This window comes from Miscanthus floridulus, chromosome 6 (assembly GCF_019320115.1).
Source record: "Miscanthus floridulus cultivar M001 chromosome 6, ASM1932011v1, whole genome shotgun sequence".
Classification (NCBI taxonomy): domain Eukaryota; kingdom Viridiplantae; phylum Streptophyta; class Magnoliopsida; order Poales; family Poaceae; genus Miscanthus; species Miscanthus floridulus.
The window spans coordinates 56,010,825-56,033,236 of record NC_089585.1 but is presented as its reverse complement, the minus strand read 5'-3'; the positions used below and the strand labels follow the sequence as shown (position 1 = coordinate 56,033,236).

The 22,412-nt window shown below is 47.9% G+C and overlaps 1 pseudogene; it reads left to right on the top strand.

Moving 5' to 3' along the window:
• The first annotated feature begins 4,013 nt into the window (after positions 1 to 4,013).
• On the top strand, positions 4,014 to 22,412 carry LOC136460620 (protein PLASTID MOVEMENT IMPAIRED 2-like; annotated as a pseudogene).

The window sequence follows — 22,412 nt, the reverse complement described above, 5'->3', positions numbered from 1 at the left end:
AAAAAGATGAAGGAAGCTTGGGAACCACTCAAAGAGGGGCCGGATGGGTATACCAGCTGCTCTCTCAAGCTCATCCCAACCAAGTATCCTTTGGTCTGCTAGTGTCATCCCTCTAGCATGGTAGCTCCTAAAGAAACTCTCCTAAGTCACAGTCCAGAACTATGATTTTGTGCCAAGCTCTTTGACTAGTGGAAACTAGAACTCAATATTGCATAACCTCATGCTCCATATCTTCATTGAGCTATAATACCAAAAGTCTATGAACTGAACCACCTCTTTCTTTCTCTCCATATTACTACTCCTCATAGCACCATTGGCAGACATCAAACCTACTCAACTGCTCCTCGTACCACCATTGGCAAACATCAAATTACCTCCTCGACTACTCATATCACCAATTGTGGCACACATTGAACCTCCACGAGTGCGAACGCATGCCCCCCATGAGTAGTTGTAGTTTTGATCTAGGAAGGTGCAAAGCGACTTCTCTATTTTTTGACTAGAACTCGGTCATTTGCTATAATTGTTCCTTAGTGAGCTCCTCTTCCCTAAGTTCTATTTTAGCACTCTCCTCACTGCTGCTGCTATCGGCAGGCTGTTCAAGTCCACCTATGAGAATTCCTGGACTCCAGGGCTAGCATAGCTTTGGTTGCTTCTTCCTCTACTTCTCGGATACTATCTGCCTTCCTCTACCTCTTCCTAGGCTATGGTGGTGCTTGTTCCTCTACTTTTGGGACACTACGAGCCTTCCTCTGGCTCTTTCTGGGCTATGGTGATGCCTATTCCTCTACTTCTCAGAGAATGGTTGCCTGCCTCTAGCACTTTCTACAATGTGGTAGTTCTATCCACTTTGATTTAACTCGCGCCATCTGTAACAATTAGAAAAAATTACACATGCATTTCATCAAACACAATTAATTCATGAAGAAAAAAAGAGGAGATCATAGATAGCCACACCGTGTCGAGGCGAGAATGCGATCTCGACCGGCTTGCTCATTGGAGGAGTGGCGTGCTGATAGACTGATGGCATGGTATATTGTCACTGGCATAGTTGATCCTCATGGTGTAGAAGGATCTGGGCAAAAGGTTTCGGTGTGCAGTGGGGAGGGGGTGGGGGAGGATGGAAGGGCTAGGCAGAGCAGGGTGGGTGGCAGCTAGAGGGAGCAAACAACAATGGAAACAGCACGCAAAAGAGGAAAAGAAGGGTACTGAGAGAATGCATTTAGCAGCTGGATTGGCCCACATGCCACGTAATTGCATCACCAACACATAAACACTGTCAAGAGTCACCAGTCCACCAAAACATGGGGGTCCACCAAAACTTGGGGAATTAATATTGGTGATCCGACGATTAATACACATTAGTGTATTACTCTATATATATCATCACCATTCGTCATATAAAATTCAGTCTCTGCTCATGAGAAGCCAGATGGGGTGATGATCTGCCCACGCTAAAAATTTGATTTCAGGCAAAAATTAAATCCCCACACCCAGCAGTGCTGCCAACACGATCCAAAAAATCAGATCTCTCACTCTTTTGCCCTCCTTGTGGAAAATTGGTTTACAACACCATCAATTTTAGACAAAGGTATTTGTGGTATTGTGATGGCCACATAAAAGTGCAAGGAGTCATCATCTCTGCCTCCATCAACATTCTGCAGCTAGACCAGCCGCACCATCTTCCTCTCCACTCTCCTGCTCCAAAGCCTATCCCCCTCTGCCACCCTAGTTCGAACCCTAGCTAGGTGCATCAGCATAGTAGCTTGACTCCCTCTCCACTCTCTAGCTGAACCTTCTCTCATACCTTTCTAATCCCTAGCCGAAGCTAAAGTTGGATCAGGATCTGATCCCCTTCATCGATAGTAGTCCCGCTGGCGGCAGAAGGACCACCGTCAGCGGTGGTACACACCGGATCTAGACCCCCTATGTCAACACCAATTTTGACAGAGCCCCAATGTCATCGTTGACGACTGGCACACCAGATCTGCTACCCCTTCATCAACACCGGCCACTCCACTTCTACAACCAAGATGATAAGAGGGCCGTGCCGATGATGCAACATAGCTAGGAATAGGAAGAGGTACCCAAATTCCTTTTATGGTGTGTGTTGTATTCTAGTGGTTGAACCAGGGACATGTAGATATATAGTGATGGAGTTACATGTTTCTTAGTTGATTGTAGTTCACATGTGCTTTATTCAAGAATAATAGCTTCCATATAAGTTGTAGTTCACGTGTGATTTATTCAAGTAATGGCTTCCGTATAAGCTATAGTTTAGGTGCCTAATTGCATGCTCCTGCTTTGTTTTGTTGACATTTGGTACAATGTTAACTAATAAATGCCTTTGTGATCTACATTTTGACATCCGAAATATCTCCACATGTTGACATTCGGAATATCTCCCTAGAAGCAAGGGAGCGTGTTCAGGGATATGGTGATATAGATATAGATTTAGAAGAGTCAGTACCCCTTGTAATTGAGCTGCTTGTTCTATCTTGTCATGTTGGGATGGGAGGGGGGTTGGTTTAGGTTGCAATGCAATTCAATTCTTTGTTGTGTGGATTGCAATGCAATTTTTACATGTTTGCCGCTTAAGTTTGTTTCTCCAATTTAAGGGTGTGGGTTGAACAAGCCATAGAGAAGTCCCTTGCCCACAGGGCAAAAGGCAGCATCGATATGGGTCCTGGGGGATGGCAATCCAAGAGAGTGAAGCAAACTAGTCCAACAGAGTTGCAGCACCCTGTAGTTCCAACTAGGTCCAAAAGTCAGCACGCACAAGGCGAACAAAGCCCTATAAGGGACTGGTCACATGAAGATGACCTTAGCCATGCCGAAGAGGAGACTCCACCTCCCCACCCATAGAATGAGCAAACTTGCAAAGGTTGGTACTGTGGGGGTATTAACCCCTATACCCTTACGGCTAAGCTTGGGCCAGCCCAGATCAATGGGTTTGGTCCATCCGAAAGGTGACGTGCGGCCCAGCCAACCTGGTTGGAGTCCCGCGCAAGCAGTCAAGGCAGATTTGGCGATCAAGCAGGATCCTGGTCGGTTAGAATAGGAATCCTTGTCCGGCCACATATGGCAATTGTAACTGACTAGGATTAGTTTCCAGATCTATAACCCTACCCCCCGGACTATATAAGGCGGGCAGGAGGTCCCTCTAAAAAACATCTCTCATTGACATACAGCAATACCAATCAGATGCAGGATGTAGGTATTACGCCTTCTTGGTGGCCAAACCTGGATAAAACCTCATGTCTGTCTTGCGTCACTGTCTTGTTTGTGACTTGCGCATCTGTTTGCTGATAATCTACTACCTTGGGCATACCCCTAGGTAGACTTTCGACCGTATTTCGTCGACAGTTGCGCGCCAGGTAGGGGGTGTGCGTATTGCTCTCCAAGCAAACAAGATGGTCATCACCTCCAGCTCCATGGCTACGCCCAACGGCCTCACGTTCATCATCGGCTAGATCACCTGGACCACCGGCTCCAACAACGCCATCGCCATGACCATAGGGGAGGCGTGGATTCAGTCTGCGCTGACCACTACCTCACTTGCGTCGGCTATGGCTCCGACCACTATGGATATGGCTCCGACCACTATGGATACGGCTCCGACCACTACGGCTATGGCTCCAACCATGATGGATCTGGCTCTGACCATGGTACATCTGGCTCCGACCACACCTACATCACCTTCAGCCACGCCGATGACCCATCATCCGCTTCCTCGCTACAAAGGGAAGCAGATCGACAACACCGACCTGCTCGACTCCATCGATCGGGTCGGCACCAAACTCGCTGAAACCCTAGCTCTGGTAAGTATGATTCAAAGTCAACCTAATGAGTAGGTAACTGCTCCCCACAATAGATCTATCCGACCAGCTCAAACCAGTCGTCCTACGTGACTTGGAACAGATCTCGTGGTCATATCTACTCCTGAGGGGCGCTCCGCTCGTCGCTAGCCGACCTTCGCAATAGGTCTCCGACTCTCTGAGTACGAAGCCTCGATGGAGAACCACCAGGTCCAACCCTACGGCCTGCGAAACACTGCTTCCAGCTACGCGTACAACCTACAATGCCGCCCGGATCTATGTTTTATGCGCCGACCTCGGCAGAAGCCACGCAACTTCGTCAACATGGTCTGGATTGAAGATCATCGAGAAGGATCCGTCCACATGATCCAAGAGGATGACTCCAGCTTCTTGTCTGGCACTGCATCTGATGCCTCCGTCCACACCAAGCTCCAGCATCACGAGGATGAAGGCGTCGAGTACGATCTGAATATCCCGGATCACACCCCGGGATTCCCGCAATTCCTGTCTTTCCCACCAAGGCGAGGGGGTTTGATCAACGTAGTCAACAATGACGAACCACCGACAGTTGGCGAAACAGAACAAGAAAGGACTGCACGCGAAGCATGCAACATTGATCGGTTTAATCACCGGCAAATTGAAGCCAAAGCAGACCAGGAGGCACGGCGCATAAGGGTCCAGCCACGTGACCTCAACGACGCTTTCGACAGGGTGGGAGACAAACAAGTCTTCAGGACTCCAAGTGCTAATGTAGCCATCACCATGGCGACAATGCAACGGCTACCGAACACCCTGGAAACCCAAGCAGTTCACGACGAAATACAAGCCTATCTGACGGCTGCTATGGCCCAGACCGCGAAGATTGCAAACCAAGCTCGAGCTCCATCTGTGTTAGTCGAGTCAAGCCACAGCCGCCAGCACCCAAGTTGTTCATAGCCACTCAACCAACATGGCTAGTGCAACAACGATGGCCATGATGGTGGCTAGAATGACAACCGTCATCGGGACAATGACCACCGGGACAACCGCGACAATCGCCGCGATAACCACGGTTGTAGAGCTAATCCAGATGGCAATCGGGATCGCCGCGATGGCAATAATGATCTCCACCATTACCTCGGTGGATGGGATCTACGCGCTCGCATCAACCAGAGAGCCGACGATCGAGCATCCTACAAAAGCCACCGCCGTATGGAGTATGACACCACCCATGGTCCACTGGGTCTGAAGCAGTTTACTCTGCACCTTCGCCAAGTCATATGGCCCAAGAATTTCAAGCTCGAGAAACTTCAGAAATATGATGTCAAGGAAAACCCCGAATTATGGGTCATGCTCTATGAAACTACGTGCCGATCAGCCATGGCTGATGAGCACGTCATGTCTAACTACTTCCCAATCGCTGTTGGTCATGCAGGTCACCAATGGCTGGTTAGCTTGTCGGCGAACTATTTTGATTCTTGGCAGGAGCTCAAGCAGGCCTTCATTGACAATTTCATCGCTACTTGTGAACAACCTGGCAACAAGTATGATCTACAATGGATCCGAGATCAGAAAGACGAACCACTACGCGAGTACGTTCGGTGTTTCTTAGAGATGCGCATCAAGGTCCCATCAATCTCCGACAATGAGGCAATCGAGGCTTTCGTCACTGGTCTCCGCTTCCACGATGCCCTAAGAGACAAGCTCCTCTGGAAGAGACCCGAATCAGTCACAGTGCTCTTGGCCACCGCTAAGAAATATGCGGATGCCGACGATGCTAAAAAGATAATTGTTGAAGAAGCAGCAAGGGTTCCACGCTCCGACCACCCTCCACACCACGACGATTACCACGGTAGTCATGGTCGAAACGACAATTTTAACCGCTGCAACCAGCGCAATGACTCCCGTGACCACCGCGACCAATGTAATCAGTGGTGCAACTACCGTGACGATTACAGGAGCAAGCGTGCTCGGGAAGACGACGACGAGGTCAATACCGTTAAAAAGGGGGGCGGACGTCGTAACTATGAAGACGACTATGCCAAAGCATTGAAGGGGCCCTACCAGCTCCATCCTAAGTCGAACCATACCATGGAGAATTGCCGCATCCTCAAGACTATCTACACGCGTCAATAGGCTCCGGATACGTCCGACAAGCCTAACGACGCAGGGAACAGCGCACCAAGGATAATGACGACAACGATGCAGACCCTCATCACAAATACATCAAGCCAACCGATCGCGTGCACACCATCATCGGTGGCAAGGTGTCCATTGAGACCAAACAAGAATGCAAGCTGCTCGCCCGCGCTTGCTTGAACGTGGCAAACACCGACAACCTTCTCACTGATCCGCGGCTCCCACCGTGGTCTCACCATGAAATCTACTTCAGTAGGAAGGACCAATGGGCCGCCATACCTGAGCCAGGGCATTTTCCCCTGGTCCTCGACCCTTGTATCAACAAGGTTTAGTTCGACAGGGTACTGATCGACGGCGGCAGCTCCATTGATATACTATTCAAGAACAGTCTGCCCACCCTAAAAATAGCCTAGGCGGACTTGAAGCCGTACGAGGCACAGTTCTGGGGCGTTCTCCCCGGACAAAGCTCTACACCTCTCGGGCAGATCACGCTACCTGTGCAATTTGGGACTTCGGACCACTTCCGCACCGACTACGTCAACTTCATGGTCGCTGACTTCGACGGCACCTACCATGCTATTCTTGGTCGACCGTCGCTCACCAAGTTCATGGCCATACCTCATTACAGGTATCTGGTGCTCAAGATGCCTACTGAGAAGGGAGTTCTAACCCTCAGGGGCAATGTATACGCAGCTTATACCTATGAGGACGACAGCTTCAAAATAGTAGAGGCCCATGACCTCTCTATTCGCATGGCCGAGATCGTGCTCGACGCTAAGAAGACCTCAGCCGACCACCTAAAGATCCTAGACCTCGAGACTCCATGCAAGAACATCAAGTCAAAGGAGCACAAGGTGATCCAGCTGGTCGATGGCGACTCCAGTAAAATAGCCCTTATCGGGGCCAACCTGGATCCCAAATAGGAAGACATGCTCATCGGGTTCTTGAGGAGCAACGTGGATGTGTTCGCATGGAAACCTGCCAGCATGCCCGGTGTACCTCAGAACTTGATCGAGCACTCCTTAAATGTCAATAGCAAGGCCAAACCAATCAAGCAGAAGCTATGATGGTTCGCTCACGACAAAAAGGAGGTGATTAGGGTAGAAGTCACATGGCTTTTGGCAGCCAGATTTATTAAAGAAGTGTATCATCCGGAGTGGTTAGCCAACCTGGTTCTTGTACGCAAAAAGAATAATGAATGGAGAATGTGCGTTGATTATACTGATCTCAACAAACACTGCCCTAAGGACCCCTTTGGCTTACCTCGCATAGACGAGGTCGTAGATTCAACCGCCGGTTGCGAGCTGCTTTCCTTTCTTGATTGCTACTCTGGTTATCACTAGATCGCTCTCAAAAAGGATGATCAGATCAAGACGTCTTTCATCACGCCTTTCGGCGCCTACTGCTACATGACTATGTCGTTCGAGCTCAAGAATGCCGGGGCTACATACCAACGCACCATTCAGGCCTGCCTCGTAGATGAGATAAAAGATGACCTAGTAGAGGCCTATGTGGATGATGTAGTTGTCAAAACCAAGGAAGCACATACCCTTGTTGACAACCTAAAACGTACCTTTGTGGCCCTCAATACATTCCAATGGAAGTTAAACCCAAAGAAGTGCATCTTTGGTGTTCCTTCTGGCATACTGCTAGGCAACGTCATCAGTTATGACGGCATAGGCCCTAATCCAGAGAAAGTCAAAGCTGTCTTAGACATGAAGCCCCCCAAGAAGGTGAAGGATGTCCAGAAGCTTACCAGATGCATGGCCGCCCTAAGCCATTTCATATCAAGATTAGGAGAAAAAGGGCTACCGTTTTTCAAACTGCTCAAAGCATCCGAGAAGTTTGAGTGGTCGGAAGAAGCAGACGCTGCCTTCACGCAGCTAAAACATTACCTTACATCACCTCCAGTCCTCACTGCTCCTAGAGAAGACAAAACCCTCCTACTTTACATTGCAGCAACCAATCGGGTGGTCTCCACTACCATGGTGGTCGAGCGCGACGAGCCGGGCCACGCCTACAAGGTACAGCGGCCAATTTATTTCATTAGCGAGGTACTCAATGAATCTAAGACCAGGTACGCACAGATTCAGAAACTGCTCTATGCCATACTAATAACATCCCGAAAGTTGAGACATTACTTCGACGGATATCGTGTGGTGGTCATGACCGAGTACCCTTTGGGGGACATCATTCGCAATAAGGATGCGAATGGGCGCATCGTTAAATGGGCAATGGAGCTATGCCCCTTCTCCTTGGAATTTGCAAGCCATACTACAATCAAGTCTCAGGCACTCGTCGATTTCATCATCGAGTGGACAGAGTTAAGCACGCCTGCCTCTTTGGGATCCGACGAATATTGGACGATGTACTTCGATGGCTCTCTCAACATTGATGGTGTGGGAGCAGGGGTTCTTTTCGTGTCACCATCCAAGGAGCAGCTCCGGTACGTGCTCAGGATTTATTTCCCAGCGTCTAATAACACCGCCGAGTATGAAGCATGCCTGCATGGTTTACGCATTGTGGTTGAGCTTGGTGTTAAACGTCTCTATGTCTATAGAGACTCGGCTCTGGTCATCAACCAACTCAACAAGGACTGGGACACAACCAGTGAAAAGATGGACGCATACTGCAAATCGATAAGAAAGCTAGAAGGCAGGTTCTATGGCATCGAGTACATACACATGGTCTGAGACAAGAACCAAGCAGCGGACGCGCTATCAAAGTTAGGATCATCCCGAGCCAAAATCCCACATGGCGTATTCGTCCAAGACCTGCTCACGCCTTCCATCGAAGAGGAAGATTCCACGGTCGACAAAGCTCTGGACCAGCAATTGGTGGCTATGGTTCCGGCGCCAAGCACAACCGAGCCACCTCCGACCACTCATGAGCCAGACTAGAGAGTACCTTTCATCAAGTACTTAACAGATGGCAGCAGTTATACTGATCGGACAGAAAATGAGCGCCTAATGCGTCGCAGTAAGCAGTATCTGCTCGTCGATGGCAAGTTATGGCGCAAAAATGCAAAGGAAGAAATCCTGATGAAGTGTATAACCCAGGAAGAAGGCAAACATCTCCTGGACCAAATCCACTCTGGCTCCTGCAGTAACCACGCGGCCTCAAGAACACTGGTCGGTAAGGCTTTCTGAGCAGGGTTTTATTGGCCGTCAGCAGTAGCCGACGTAGAGAAGCTAGTCCACCACTATGAGGGTTGTTAGTTCTTCGCTAAAAGAATCCACATACCTAGCACATAGATCCAGACGATACCAGCCTCTTGGCCCTTCGCATGCTAGGGGACTGGATATGATTGGGCCCTTCAAACCGGCTGCCTAGGAAATTTACATGAGTCTTTGTGCTGATTGACAAATTTTCTAAGTGGATAGAATACATGCCTTTCAGTACAGGCATCTTAGAAAAGGCTATCATGTTCCTCGACTAGGTCATCCACTGTTTCGGCATACCCAATAGCATCATCACTGATCTAGGTACTCAGTTCACTAGGAACGCTTTTTGGGACTTCTGCGATGAAAGGAGCATCATAGTAAAATACGTCTCGGTGGCGCACCCTAGAGCTAATGGACAAGTCAAACGGGCAAATGGCATGATCTTGGACGCATTGAAGAAGAGGATGTACAGAGAAAACAACAAAGCCCCCCAAAGATGGCTCAAGGAGTTACCAGCCATGGTCTGGGGCCTCTAAACTCAGCCCAGTCGTAACACTGGCGTCTCACCATACTTTATGGTTTACAGCGCTGAGGTAGTCCTCCCACCAGATATAGCTTTTAGACCAGCAAGGGTAGAAAACTTCGATGAGGGCAAGGTCAATGAAGTATGGGAGCTAGAAGTAAACAGCGCAGAAGAGAAAAGGCTCGATTCTTATGTACGTACGGCCAAATACCTTGCTGTTTTGCGCAGGTACTACAACAAAAATGTTAAAGAGCGGTTCTTCGTGGTTAGGGATTTGGTCCTGAAGTGGAAGATGAACTAGGCTAGTGTCCACAAACTTGCAACCCCATGGGAGGGACCCTTCATGATCAAGGAAGTCACATGACCAACGTCTTACAGGTTAGCTCACCTGGATGGTACGGACGTACCAAACTCATGGCACATCGACAAGCTTAGACGTTTCTATGCTTAACTACTGAGATATGTACTCCTCTTGTACTTTTGATTTAATTCAATAAAGCAATTATGATTTCTCCGACCACTCTAATGTGTCACTTCGAATTTTATGGTTATTCTAACTTAGCCAGTAAAAACCAACCACCACTCCTTCTACGGTTTCTGGAGTAGGCCCTATCTCTGGTTCCTCCCAATACGTGCATGGGATCCGCTCTCTACATTACGGGTGATCAGCAGGTCCCCCTTGGTTTAACTTGTCTGCGTCTACGTGTGCATAGGTCACCGGACCTCACACTCCGACCACATGGAAAACTAGGGCCGCACAAACTTTTTGGGATGATGTGTCGAGCACGATGGTACAACTAAATAGAACGTTAATATGTTCTTACTTAGTTACACCAACATAAAGTATCAAGCTTAAATACGCTTTATACAAAGCAAACAAGCTTATAATAATATACAGTTATGTTATTACAAGCTTGCCTAAAGAGGCTCAAGTTCACAATAACACAACTATGTCCTCCTTCTACAGCTCTAAGCCTATTACATTGGCTGGTCGGGGAGCAAGGCACTTACTGCTCGCCGCTTCCGATACCCTACTCGAGTCCTGGGGACTCTTGTGCTAGTCGAGCTGAAGGGGATGGCCCCATCGGTGCCTGGCTGGTCGAGACCGTAGGCTTCGTTGGTTGGCTTGCAGCTGATGGCATTTCCAGCTAACTCGTCGATGGCGTACCCTGTACAGGTGCTGTCCCACCTCCACACAGGTTAATATCGCCAATTATCTTTGACGACAAGTCCAGCTGGGCCGTCCAAAGTTCCTCTGCCATGTCTGGGTCTACCTCCTTCGGGTACCCAGCCTCCAGGCGCTTGAGGTTGATCAGGGGGTAGTGGGCACGCACCATGCTTAGTACATGGGCACCCGTGTACTCACCAGCCTCTTTCACGAACTCTTGGAACCATCCCCACGCTTGTCTGCATCTCTCGACCAGTCCAAGCTGGGGCGTCCTCGGCTCTTCCTCTGTGAGTGCTGTGTCGATAAGGTCGAGGACGGGCACAATGCTAGTTGCCACTTCTTAGCACCGGTTCTTCCATGTGTCCTGCTCCTCGGTGGCCTTGAGGCATCAGGCTTTCCAGTCATCACGCTCTTTGATCACGGCCTCTAGGTGCTTCTTGGCATTGACCTTCAAAACTAAACATAGTACAAAACATCAAATGTGGTAACAAGACAAGGCAAGGTGGGCAACAGAATGAGAAAGGTGATCTAGAATACTTACTTTTTAGTTCCTCCTTCATTTTGTTGGTGTGGTCTTGGAGTTGAGACTGGCTGCGTGCTAGCTTCACGTTGTCCTCCTTCAGGCGACCACACTCTGCGGTCACACGGCTATTTTCCCCTTGGAGGCGGGCCACTTCAGCTTCTAAACCTACATTACAACTGTTACTACCAAGAATACAACAACACAAGTCCTGCACTTGCTATGATAAGATGAAACTTTACTTGTTTTCTCCAGCTCTTTGTTATTGAGCTGGCCGACCAGGTTTTTGTTCTGTGTTTCTCGATTTGTCCTCTCCTGGTCGACGGCTTCAAGTTGGCGCCGCAAGCGTTCCACTTTGGCCGCCAGTTCTTTATTGGTCGCCGTGATTCCTTCAATCTGGTCGAAGCACCTCTTTCGGTATTTTGTGGTTTTCATCAAATCCTACATATAGACAAGCTAAGTCAGACAATTCAACTACATAACAGGGTCAAGGATTCAAGTCAAACATACCTGGACTTCTGTCACCAGATGCTTGGCCACCCGTTCAACTCTTAGGGTCTCTTCGACCTCTAGGATTTCTTCGTGCATAACCCATTCGTCGTTCCGATAGCGCGACACATATACATGTTGTCGCCTATCTTGGGGATGGCCTAGGACCTCTTCTACTTCTTCCTCTTCAGCCTCCTATTCAGGAGGCGGCGCTGGTCTAGAGTCTGTAGACTCCACGACCACCAGGACTTTTCCATGAGCCGTCGCATCGGCAAGAATGCTCTAGGCCACTTTTGGCTGCTGCTCCTCGGCTAGATCTGGCTCCCTTGGAGCCATGGTATCCACCTCAGTAGGGTTCCTGCTTGGAGCACTTGTACTCTGCTCGGCTATCTTCTTGACCAGCTGCTCAGGGACTGGTGTCTGGTCGTCCGCCTACTGAGGTCTAGGTGGAGTTCCTACTACAGGCTCCTCCACGGCTGGCTACTAGGCAGTTTGTCCTGCCATTACTGGCAAAGTTGTGCCACACCTGGCTAGCTGGTCGGGGTTCTCGATGGACGCCGACCTAATATATCAGAGACAAGTTCAGAGGATAATGGTATCCAATGCAAATTACAAGCTTACATCAAAGATATGGTTACTTATAGCTTCAATTTGCGGAATGATGTTGCGAAGGAGCGTCTCCTCGATTGCCCCTACTCTGCATGCTCGGTAGGTTCCACCGGGTCTCTTTCCACCTCCGGTACAGGCGTCGGGGTTTGATGCTCGATATTTCCCTCGCTTGTCCTTTGTGTTGCAGTGGTCGGTGATGCGACCACTGCTGGCATAGAGGAGCCACCTTGCTCCGATGATCCCATCTGTCTTCTCCTCTTTCGAGGGATGAGCCAAAAGATGTCCGCAAGCTCTCCTTCGTCGTCTGACAGGGGGAAGATAGCTTGGCATCGTTTGCTGGCCACCGGACGCTTGCCAGCGGCTCTGGTCGATGCGTCCTCCATAGTCTCGAGGGCTGCCTAGTGGATGTCATTGGTCCTGGTGCTGGTCTAGGTGGCTGGGCTGGCAGCTTGAGGCCAATCTACATCGGGGGGAGGCGACACGAACACTTCTGCCTGGTCACGACCATTACACTAAGGCACAAAGCGGGGACAACAGTCAATTTATGGTTACAACATGACTCTACAATTAAAAGGAGGCATCATTTACCTTTGGGGGAGGTCGAGCCAGCTTGAAGGCATGCTCGATGTCGTTCAGCCTGACGTAATTGGGATCGGCCAGGTTGAAGAGCTCCCCAATCCTGGCCTTGATTTCCATCTTATCGAGTGGCTCCTTCCTGGTCCTTGTTGGATCGGCGCTCCCCTGGTACTCGAAGCCTGGATGAACCCTCTTCTGGCAGGATCCTTCAGCTGATGAAGTTCCCGACCACACTTGGCCCATCTAGCTTTCCCCACGGGATCATCCCGAGCAGTTCGGCGATCTGCTCTAGGCTCTCGGGCTTCTCTGTCCAGCTATTCTTCTTCTCTGGAATCAGCCCCACGTCGCACAGGGTGATGGTGTTCGGTTCTTCACGGATGTAGAACCACTTCTTGTACCACTCATCCAGCGAGGTGTTCTAGGGGCAGTGCAAGTATTATGCTTTCATGCCATCATGCAGATTTAGGTAGATGCCTCCGGCTATCTTCGAGCCACCGCTCCCTTTCTTCCGAAGACAACAGGTGGCGAAAGAGGTCGAAATGGGGCTAGAAGCCACCATAAGACTCGCAGAGATGGATGAAGGTGGAGATAAGGAGAATCGAGTTGGGATGCAGATTGCAAATCCCAATCTCGTAGTGCAAGCAGAGACCCTGAAGGAAAGGGTGCACTAGAATCCCAGAACCCTGTTTGAAGAAGTCTTCAAAAACCACAATCTCACTTGGTTGTGGATCGGGGAAGCTTTCTCCTTCCGGCGCACGCCATCCCACGAGTGCCTTGTTGTGGAGCACTCCCATGGCGACGAGGTCCTCGATGGTCTGCTCATTGCTCCGTGACTTCCACCATTCCTTCGCCATGACCCCGCCTTTCTTCTAGGCGTCTCTCTTTGCCATTAGTTTGTCCTTACTAAGGGGGTGGATGCGGTGGCGAGGGGATTGGCGATGATTTTCAGAGGAATAGGGTTCGGTGGGAGGAAGAAGAAGGTTGTGGCGGCGGATGACAATGGGGAACAGTGTGAGTAACTTACTAGATCTACATTATATAAAACAAAGAGCTCCATCGTTTTGTTCGCCTGAGATTATTGGGAGTCGTGCGCACGCGCCGCAGATGGTTGTTCACACAACCTCAAAATCTACGCCAATAAACGCGCTCCTTTGTTACCAGTGTACGCGCCTCTTTATTGATAGTGTAAGAGGGCCCACATTGACACACCTTCATATAGGTGCCAAGCGACTATTTGCCAGAAAAGAGTAAGAAGACAGAATGACGTACTGTACCCATTTGCTTTTTTGACCAGGCATGTCAGACTGGACTTGGCAGAGAATAGAGATAAATAAATACAACGAATAAATACATTTATGGCGTTCGAATTTTTTATGCCTGTTTCGCGCTCAAGGATGAACTAGACCACTGCCATGCTCTAGGACCGCCTAGACCACTGAAGTGCTCGGGGACTGCCCAAACCACTGCTGTGCTCGGGGACTGCCCAGACCACTACCGTGCTCGTGGACCACCTAGACCACTGAAGTGCTCATGGACCGCCCAGACCACTGAAGTGCTCGGGGACTGTCCAGACCACTGCTATGCTCAGGGACTGCCCAGACCACTAACGTGCTCGGGGACTACTCCGACCACTATCGTGCTTAGGGACTGCTCCGACAACTGATGTGTTCGGGGGCTATCCCGACCACTGATCGGAGAATCGTTCTCCTCAGCTACATGTGATTTGTACTCACATACAGTTGAGAGATATTTATTTAGACCTTGCTACAAGGCTCATACTTTGCCTTTCAGCAAGCTCGGGGACTACATCGGTACGATGCACCTACCGGTGCATCTCGTATCGCCTGTACGATGATTAGGTACTCAACTTAACTGGGAATTCTTTTTAGACCCTAGCACCACGTGCCTACTTCACCTACTACTAGGCTCGGGGACTAAGTGGGCACACTTCACCTTGCGGTGAATGTGTTTGTTTGTCAACCACTATGCCTCTGATGATCAAAGATGCTACGCTCCAAGATGCACTTACATTTCTTTTCAGAAATACAAGTGGGCACACTTCCTGGGATAGAAATCTTTTTCTTTTTTCTTAAGAGCACCATACATTCTTCGAACAACCTATTTCTCCAGCAATGACGGTGGTCGAAAGATGTCAAGGACTCGGGCATAACTTGTCGGAGAAGGTCGAAAATGGCAGTGTCGCAGCATAATACATGGTGCTCGAGGGACTAGCTGTGGGGGTATTAACCCCTATACCCTTATGGCTAAGCTTGGGCCAGCCCGGATCGATGGGTTCGGTCCATCCAAAAGACGACGTGCGGCCCAGCCAACCTGGTTGGAGTCCTGCGCAAGCAGTCAAGGTGGATTTGGTGATCAAGCAGGATCCTGGGCGGTTAGAATAGGAATCCTTGTCCAGCCACATATGGCAATTGTAACTGACTAGGATTAGTTTCCAGATCTGTAACCCTGCCCCCCGAACTATATAAGGCGGGCAGGGGATCCCTCTAAAAAACATCTCTCATTGACATACAAGCAATACCAATTCAGACGCATGACGTAGGTATTACGCCTTCTTGGCGGCCGAACCTGGATAAAACCTCGTGTCTGTCTTGCGTCACCGTCTTGTTTGTGACTTGCGCATCTGTCTGTCAACAATCTACTACCTTGGGCATACCCCTAGATAGACTGCCGACCAGTATTTCATCGACAGGTACTACCTTAGACATGTCTATAAATCAAGTCACACTATTTGATATCCATGTTACTTTTCTAACAAGTCTAAATGTATGAAAACTATGTAGTACCATTGCAAAGAAGAGCGAGGAAGTCGAGGCAAGCAATTAAGGGGGTTGGGCTTCACAAAACCACCCAATCAATGGGAATAAGGATGCCCATCTCAATTGTCAAGGGGAATAGAAGGCCACATGATCCATTGTAAGCTGCCAAGTTTGCCTCAGAGGCAGGTGTAGTAGTCAGGTCTCAAGCACCAATTTTCTTGCACTTGAAACATTACAAGCAATGGATCAAACATCTCAATGGATTTGTGGCCAAGCTATTTGTAAGTATGTATATCCTCTATTGCCATTCAACTCTACCTTGAGCAACTTAGTAATGGATTTAATTTGCATTCACACTTCTGCAGTTGAGGCTGGCCATTGATGACAATGATGAAGCAACAAAAGAAGCATGCATGAGTGTATTCCCATCTGTTATATGGCAGACATGGTATATGTTCAAGCGATCTTACTTCAATGGTGTCCCCACTGATGAAATCAGAAAGACCTCTCATGTGTCTTGCATGAATGACTGAACAGTGATGTGCACTTGTCTACATGTGGTTAAGTTCCAAGAACAAAGTGTGTGTGTGTGTGTGCGTGTGTGTGTGAACTCATTTATTTCTTGTCTAGCTCTTTATGTGGTCTACTTGTACTGTAGTCTAACACAATTGTGGTTGTAGGTAGTCTTGGAGCAGAACAAGCAAAACCATGCAAAAGTCAAGAGCCACCAAGTTAAAGGATCTCGCTCCTATATTGCCCACCTGCAAGCATATGTAAGTGATGGTTGTGTTACTCTTTATATCAAATATGTAGTGCCTTTTGTATCAACAAAAAGGCATGTGTAATTTTCACAGAAGGACAAAAATAGGAAGGACACAGGACATGATCAAGAAGTGCTCATTGAAGAACATGATCGACCTCATGAAGATATTGATGCAGTGAGAATCTTCAACAACTTCCATACTAGTAGCAACACGGGACTAAACGATGCTACAAGAGAAGCAGTGGTAAGTACCTTCATTTGCTTTCCTTAAAATCTACTGAATCCATTGGCATAAAAGAAGGAAAAGTAGGAGGAGCCTAAAGTGGCACCATCATTTTGAAGTTGTAATATGACAACAGTTAATATGTTACTGTATGCATTGTGCTTATGAATCTCTATTGGTAGTAGGTTGAGGAAGACCTTATGCATTACTTGTAATGAAATAATCTATTGGTTCTACAATTTAAGTCCTCTACCTAATGTTTACTCCTTGGTTTTCATAGGAAGCTATGGAAACTATATGAGCAGAACATGTTGCTGATGTTGTTTCCAAGGTCCTCTCCTAGGCCTAGCAGCAACACCTTTTCTTTGAAGAATTATGGTATCAGGACAAGCTGCTCTAGACTTCAGGAATGGCTTGCTACTCATCAGGAAAATTCAACTGTCCTCACTGAACAAGTGGATCAACCGAAGATGGAAGGCAAAAAACACTGATAGGGAGTTTGAGGAGTTCAAGAAATAGCAATAGGAGGAGTACAATAAGCTCCATGAGCATGTTGATGCAGTGAACATGTGGTTTGTTTGCTGTTTTGATGTGAAATTTTGGCGGCTTGATATGTGAACTCTGTTAGTGGTTTGCTGCTGAGCTAAACTATTGTTATTTGATTCAGGTTCAATATAATTATGCATGTAGTCATTTTGTGCAGCAGTGTAGATCTAAAATCATTTTTTCTTGATTGGTGAGCACGTGGTAGATCCAGCACAAGCACATTGTTAAATAAGAATCTGACACATGGACGAACTAGTGAATAACACATGTAAGAGCTAGGACAGGACACGTGGGCCAATACAAACAAAATGCATGGTCTAGCCACATGGTCGAATAAGAAAAAGACACGTGGGTAGCTCAGGACATGACACATGGCCCAATAAAAGAAAGACACATGGGGTAATGTGGTCATGCTACATGGACCAATAAAAATATGGCACATGGTCCAATGAAGAAGTGACATGTGACCCAACCGCAACATGACAATTGTGCCAATAGAAAATTGACATGTCGAACAATAGGGCCCCGACATGTTGTCCAGTAAGAACCCAAAACATGCAAGAACCAGAGATGGCCACGTTGTGCTATAAGAAGGTGGCATGTACCCGAACCATCTCCAATGCAACTAGCTATAGCAGGTACATGTGAAAAGCATCTCTGTTGACACTTGTGGTGGCAACATAGAGACAAAATAAGCTAGCGCATGGGTATCGAAGTAGTTTTCACTTGGAGTATTATCAAGTATCATATCCACAGGGAAACATGTGAGTTGTCTAAACTCTAGTTTGTCTAGGGATAGCAATCAAGGTTTAAGGTATGAGTAGAGAGGATTCCTATGGTTATGACCCTATGCAAAGCAAGACTTATGATTCTAGTGTTCACTTCGGGATGCAGCTTAGACGGTAAAGCACCGCTAATAGATAACTAATTTAAGAACCTGCTCAATTCGGTGTGGACTACAAAGGATAGATGGGGCTATCACCTCCCACTGCTACCACACAACCAAGAAATAGGGAGCAAACATAGGTAGCCGATAGCCTAAGCACCACGCTTATGCTAACGATTACTACACTAATCTAGAGATCTAACAAGGACTAGAGCACTCAAAAGAACTTTGAACCCACGATCAATAGAGCACAAAACTTACTTTAAACAGAAATCAATTACCAAAGGTATCTCAGATGTAGATTTGGAGAAGCCTAGATCTGCCAAAGTACAAGCCATAGAGGTATCACAGACAGGCCGGTACTTCCCCCAAACTCTTCCCTTACTCTCTCTCTATTTGTGTACAAAGAATAGATCCTAACTAGAGGACTAATCTCCCTTGAATGCAATACCCTGATCTTGAGATAAGGATATGAATTAGGGTTTTAGGATGATCTCAAGGAGGGGTATAGGGCCATATATATAAGGGATAGCATCAATTCTAGACCCTCAGATCAAACTAACTTGAATAAACAGCGTAGATGTGCACTTTAAGGCAGTGGAGAACCGTCATTCGAAGGAGACACTGAACCATGGGTGCCACAGATTGGCTGATCTGGAGGTAGGGCTGGCTGGCCCCACTTGGTAGCCCCTCATGGTCTTCTTTAGTGTGGTGTCCTCTAGAACCTTCTGGAGTTGTTTACGCCATGGTTAAGCAGTGATTCACTTTGATGAATAGGTCCACCTTGATGGTTTTCTGGATAAACCCTGCTAAAAACATAGATTCACAAAAACTCATGGAATTTATTAGTTTAAATCCCTAGACCTATGTTGGTGACAGAATTAAGTATATATGCAGGTTATATTGATGGTTTATGATTGATGTTAACGACCATCAACAAGCTCCCCCACACTTAACCTTTGCTTGCCCCTGAGCAAAGCTAAACTTAGCAATGGATCAGGAGTTGCTACAATGCTTTCACTCCTCAAAAGTACACATTCATTTAATAAAAAATTCTCCTCTAGATTAGAATAAACTGATCTGACTTTCAGACTTACCCATATTACCTTCAACCATGGGGCTTCTTAGCCTTCACTTCGGTCTTGAGCAATTGAAAGACAGAACGATCAAGTCAAGCACTATGTCTCAAGTTCTTTGTTCTACCATTGTTCTAGAGTTTTTATAAGTTTTCAAAATAAAACTCAGAGATTCCATTGTATGACACTCTCAAGCCTCTCAGTATATGTGATATTTGTGGATCCTCACCAAGGCAATATAGATGTTATGCCTTTTCCTCTTCCTACCACTAAGGCATATGTGGAGTTCATAGGTAGCGAGAAAGCGAGGGCATACTTGCAATGTATATATTGTAAAGTCAAACAACGGATCCAAAGAGAAATGAGTCATACAATCAAACCAAGATGTGCATGTGTGTGGATATTTGGTGGATATATTTGGTGGTTAACCTAATTCTACTTTGCTCCTTGAAAGCATATCTCTCTCTTGAAACTTGGAAATATTTTTGCGAGAGAACAGGGGCTATCTTATTCATTTATTTCTCTTTTTTTAGGTGGCCATCTGAGTACCCATTGTTCTAAATATCTTAGACACTTGTCCATTTTTTTCTCAACTCTTTTTTTCTTCTTTTTTTCATGAATAAATTTTGCATAGTCCTATGTCTCTTTTCTGCAACAAAACTTTGAGAGATAGCAACAAGAACTTGGAGCATTTATTTGGTGGATGGAAAACCTAACAAGCATGTTTTTGTGTTCATTCCCTAGTGTAGGAGTAAAACATTTTTGAGTGGATCTAGATGGAAGGCATGTTTTTGTGCCTACTCCTAGTGTAGGGGTGGTGCATATGTGGGTGGTGTGTACTGTGATCTTGATTTTAAGAGCATGACAAACCTCTCATAAGGGTCAACAAAGCTTAACAAAACTCAATGCAAAAGCAAGCACCATATATGTGGAATTTTTCCTAGCCTAAATAACATGTATGGCTCTGGTTGGAATTCAAGCTTTGTCATACAGGAACTCATCATGTAGCATTTTTGTGTTTTTCAAAAGATAAATCCCCAAAACTTTAGTGTCACTTGGAACAAGATAAATAGTAGCTCAGACCTTCTCATATCATATCCAGTTAATTATCTAGACTTAGATCAAGCATATGCTACCCATGAGTTTTAAGTTCAGAGTAAATCCTTATATCAAATCAATTTTATTCAAAACTAGGGAGAATTCAAGGACTGAAAACTAGGTAGTTGAAAGGAATTACAATAGAGCAACTATTCATCATTATTATTTAAGAGATTGTCATTAGAGTCTTTATTATTTATTTAGCTCTTAAAAGAAAGAGTTAAATGCATCGTAGGCCCTTGAACTTGTGTCGGGGTGCCACTTAGGTCCACAAACTCTCAAATCGTACTTCTGGCACCCTAATGTTGTTTAAGTATGCCACTTAGGTTCATAACTCATCGGAAGCAAAGTTTTGGCCGACAGTGGCATGGACAGCGTGGCATTGACCGAGTCCAAGCCATCATCTCATAGCATCTCCTTTCTGGCTTTCTAATTTCAAGCCTTGCCTGGCTAGCTATCTAGCTGGTTCCTAGCTAGCTACTGCAGAATCTATCACCAGAGATCAAGCAGCTAGCAAAATCCAGCATGGATAAGCTGAATGAACGCAAGGCCACCGTGGACAAAGAAAGAGCCAGCACCGAGTCCAAGATGTCGAGGGTGCACGCCATGGCGAAGGAGCTAGGAGTGCCAAATCGAGCAGACCAAGGCCAGGGCATCATCCAAGAGGTCAGAGCCCCACGCAATGTGGGTGACCAAGGGCAAGCAAGAAGGGACTAGGTGCGCCGAGCTCGCCGGAGGAGTGCGACTGCTGCCGAGTACACTGGAGGTGTCATGGGAGCTAGGACCATGCTAGGTGGGAGCTGCTCAGGCTATGGCTGGAGGTGAAGTCCACAGCGGAGGCCAAGACCAAGGCCGAGAGCGACATCGTGGCATCGGCGATAAACATCTAGTCCAACCTACGTGCTGCCGATGAGATGAAGCGGCTGGTGGATGAGGCGAACAAGGAGCACTGTCCTAGTGGAGCTCACATGCATCGAAGGCCAAGCGGGAGCACTACGAGATCGACGCCCAGCGGCGCGCTGAGGCCAAGCGGTTCGCCCGAGAGATGGAGGCCACTAGGGCCAAGATCGAGGCGCTGTGGAAGGACGTGAGCTATGTGTGGGAGATGGAGGTGAAGCTCACCATGATGACCACCGACATGGTGGTCCTACAGGCCAAGATGGAGCTAGTCCACGCCAATGGAGAGGAAGAGTGTCAAGAACAATGACACTGCTGGGTGCGGAGGCTAAGGACAAGGCCCTACTATAGACTGTAGAGGCCAAGCTAGATGTGGCCAAGAAAGAGCTAGAGAGCATCAAGGCCGAGAGCTTCTAGTTCATGATGTCCATGGACAGCGCACGCACTGAGATCATGCGAGTCTCTGAGGAGGTGAACCGGCTCAAGGCGTAGGAGAAGAAGGCAGACGCACAGGTGCAGCAGTTGAATGCCAAGCTGCTGAAGGCAAGGGCCTAGTTGGAGGCCCTCACGGCGACTAATGAGCGGTCCATGGCGATCGTTTCAAATATGACATCAGCACTGCAGCAGCTGCTGGGTGAGAAAGAGGCAGCAAGGAAAGAGGAGGAGCTGACCGAGCTTGAGCAACTATGTGTGCATGCCGAGACTGAGAACGTGAATGCCGAGATCGCCATGACTGAGGCACGGATACAACAGTCTATGAAGGAGCTCTAGGCGGCGAAGGCAGCCGAGGCCAAGGCGATGAAGAAGCTGAAGGCCACCGTGGAAGGCACAATGTAGGCAAGGGCATCACAGGGGTTGAGGACCATAACCATCTCGTGGTTCGAGTACAAGTACCTAAGCGGGTGTGCAGCACTAGTCCGCGTGGTGGCCAACAAGAAGGTGTCCACGGCGCAAGGGTGGGTGTAGGTGCTCAAGGCCGGCGAGATGGCGCTGGCGGCACGCGCGGAGGCCGCGAAGCGCGTGACAGTCGAGCTGCGCGCAAAGGAGGTCGAGGCGATGTGGATGCACTTGCGCAGGCGGTTGCCAGTATGGTATGGGTGGCGTGGAGCTCGCGATGCTACAGCTCGAGCTGCGGTAGTGTCATCGTCATCGTACGAGTAG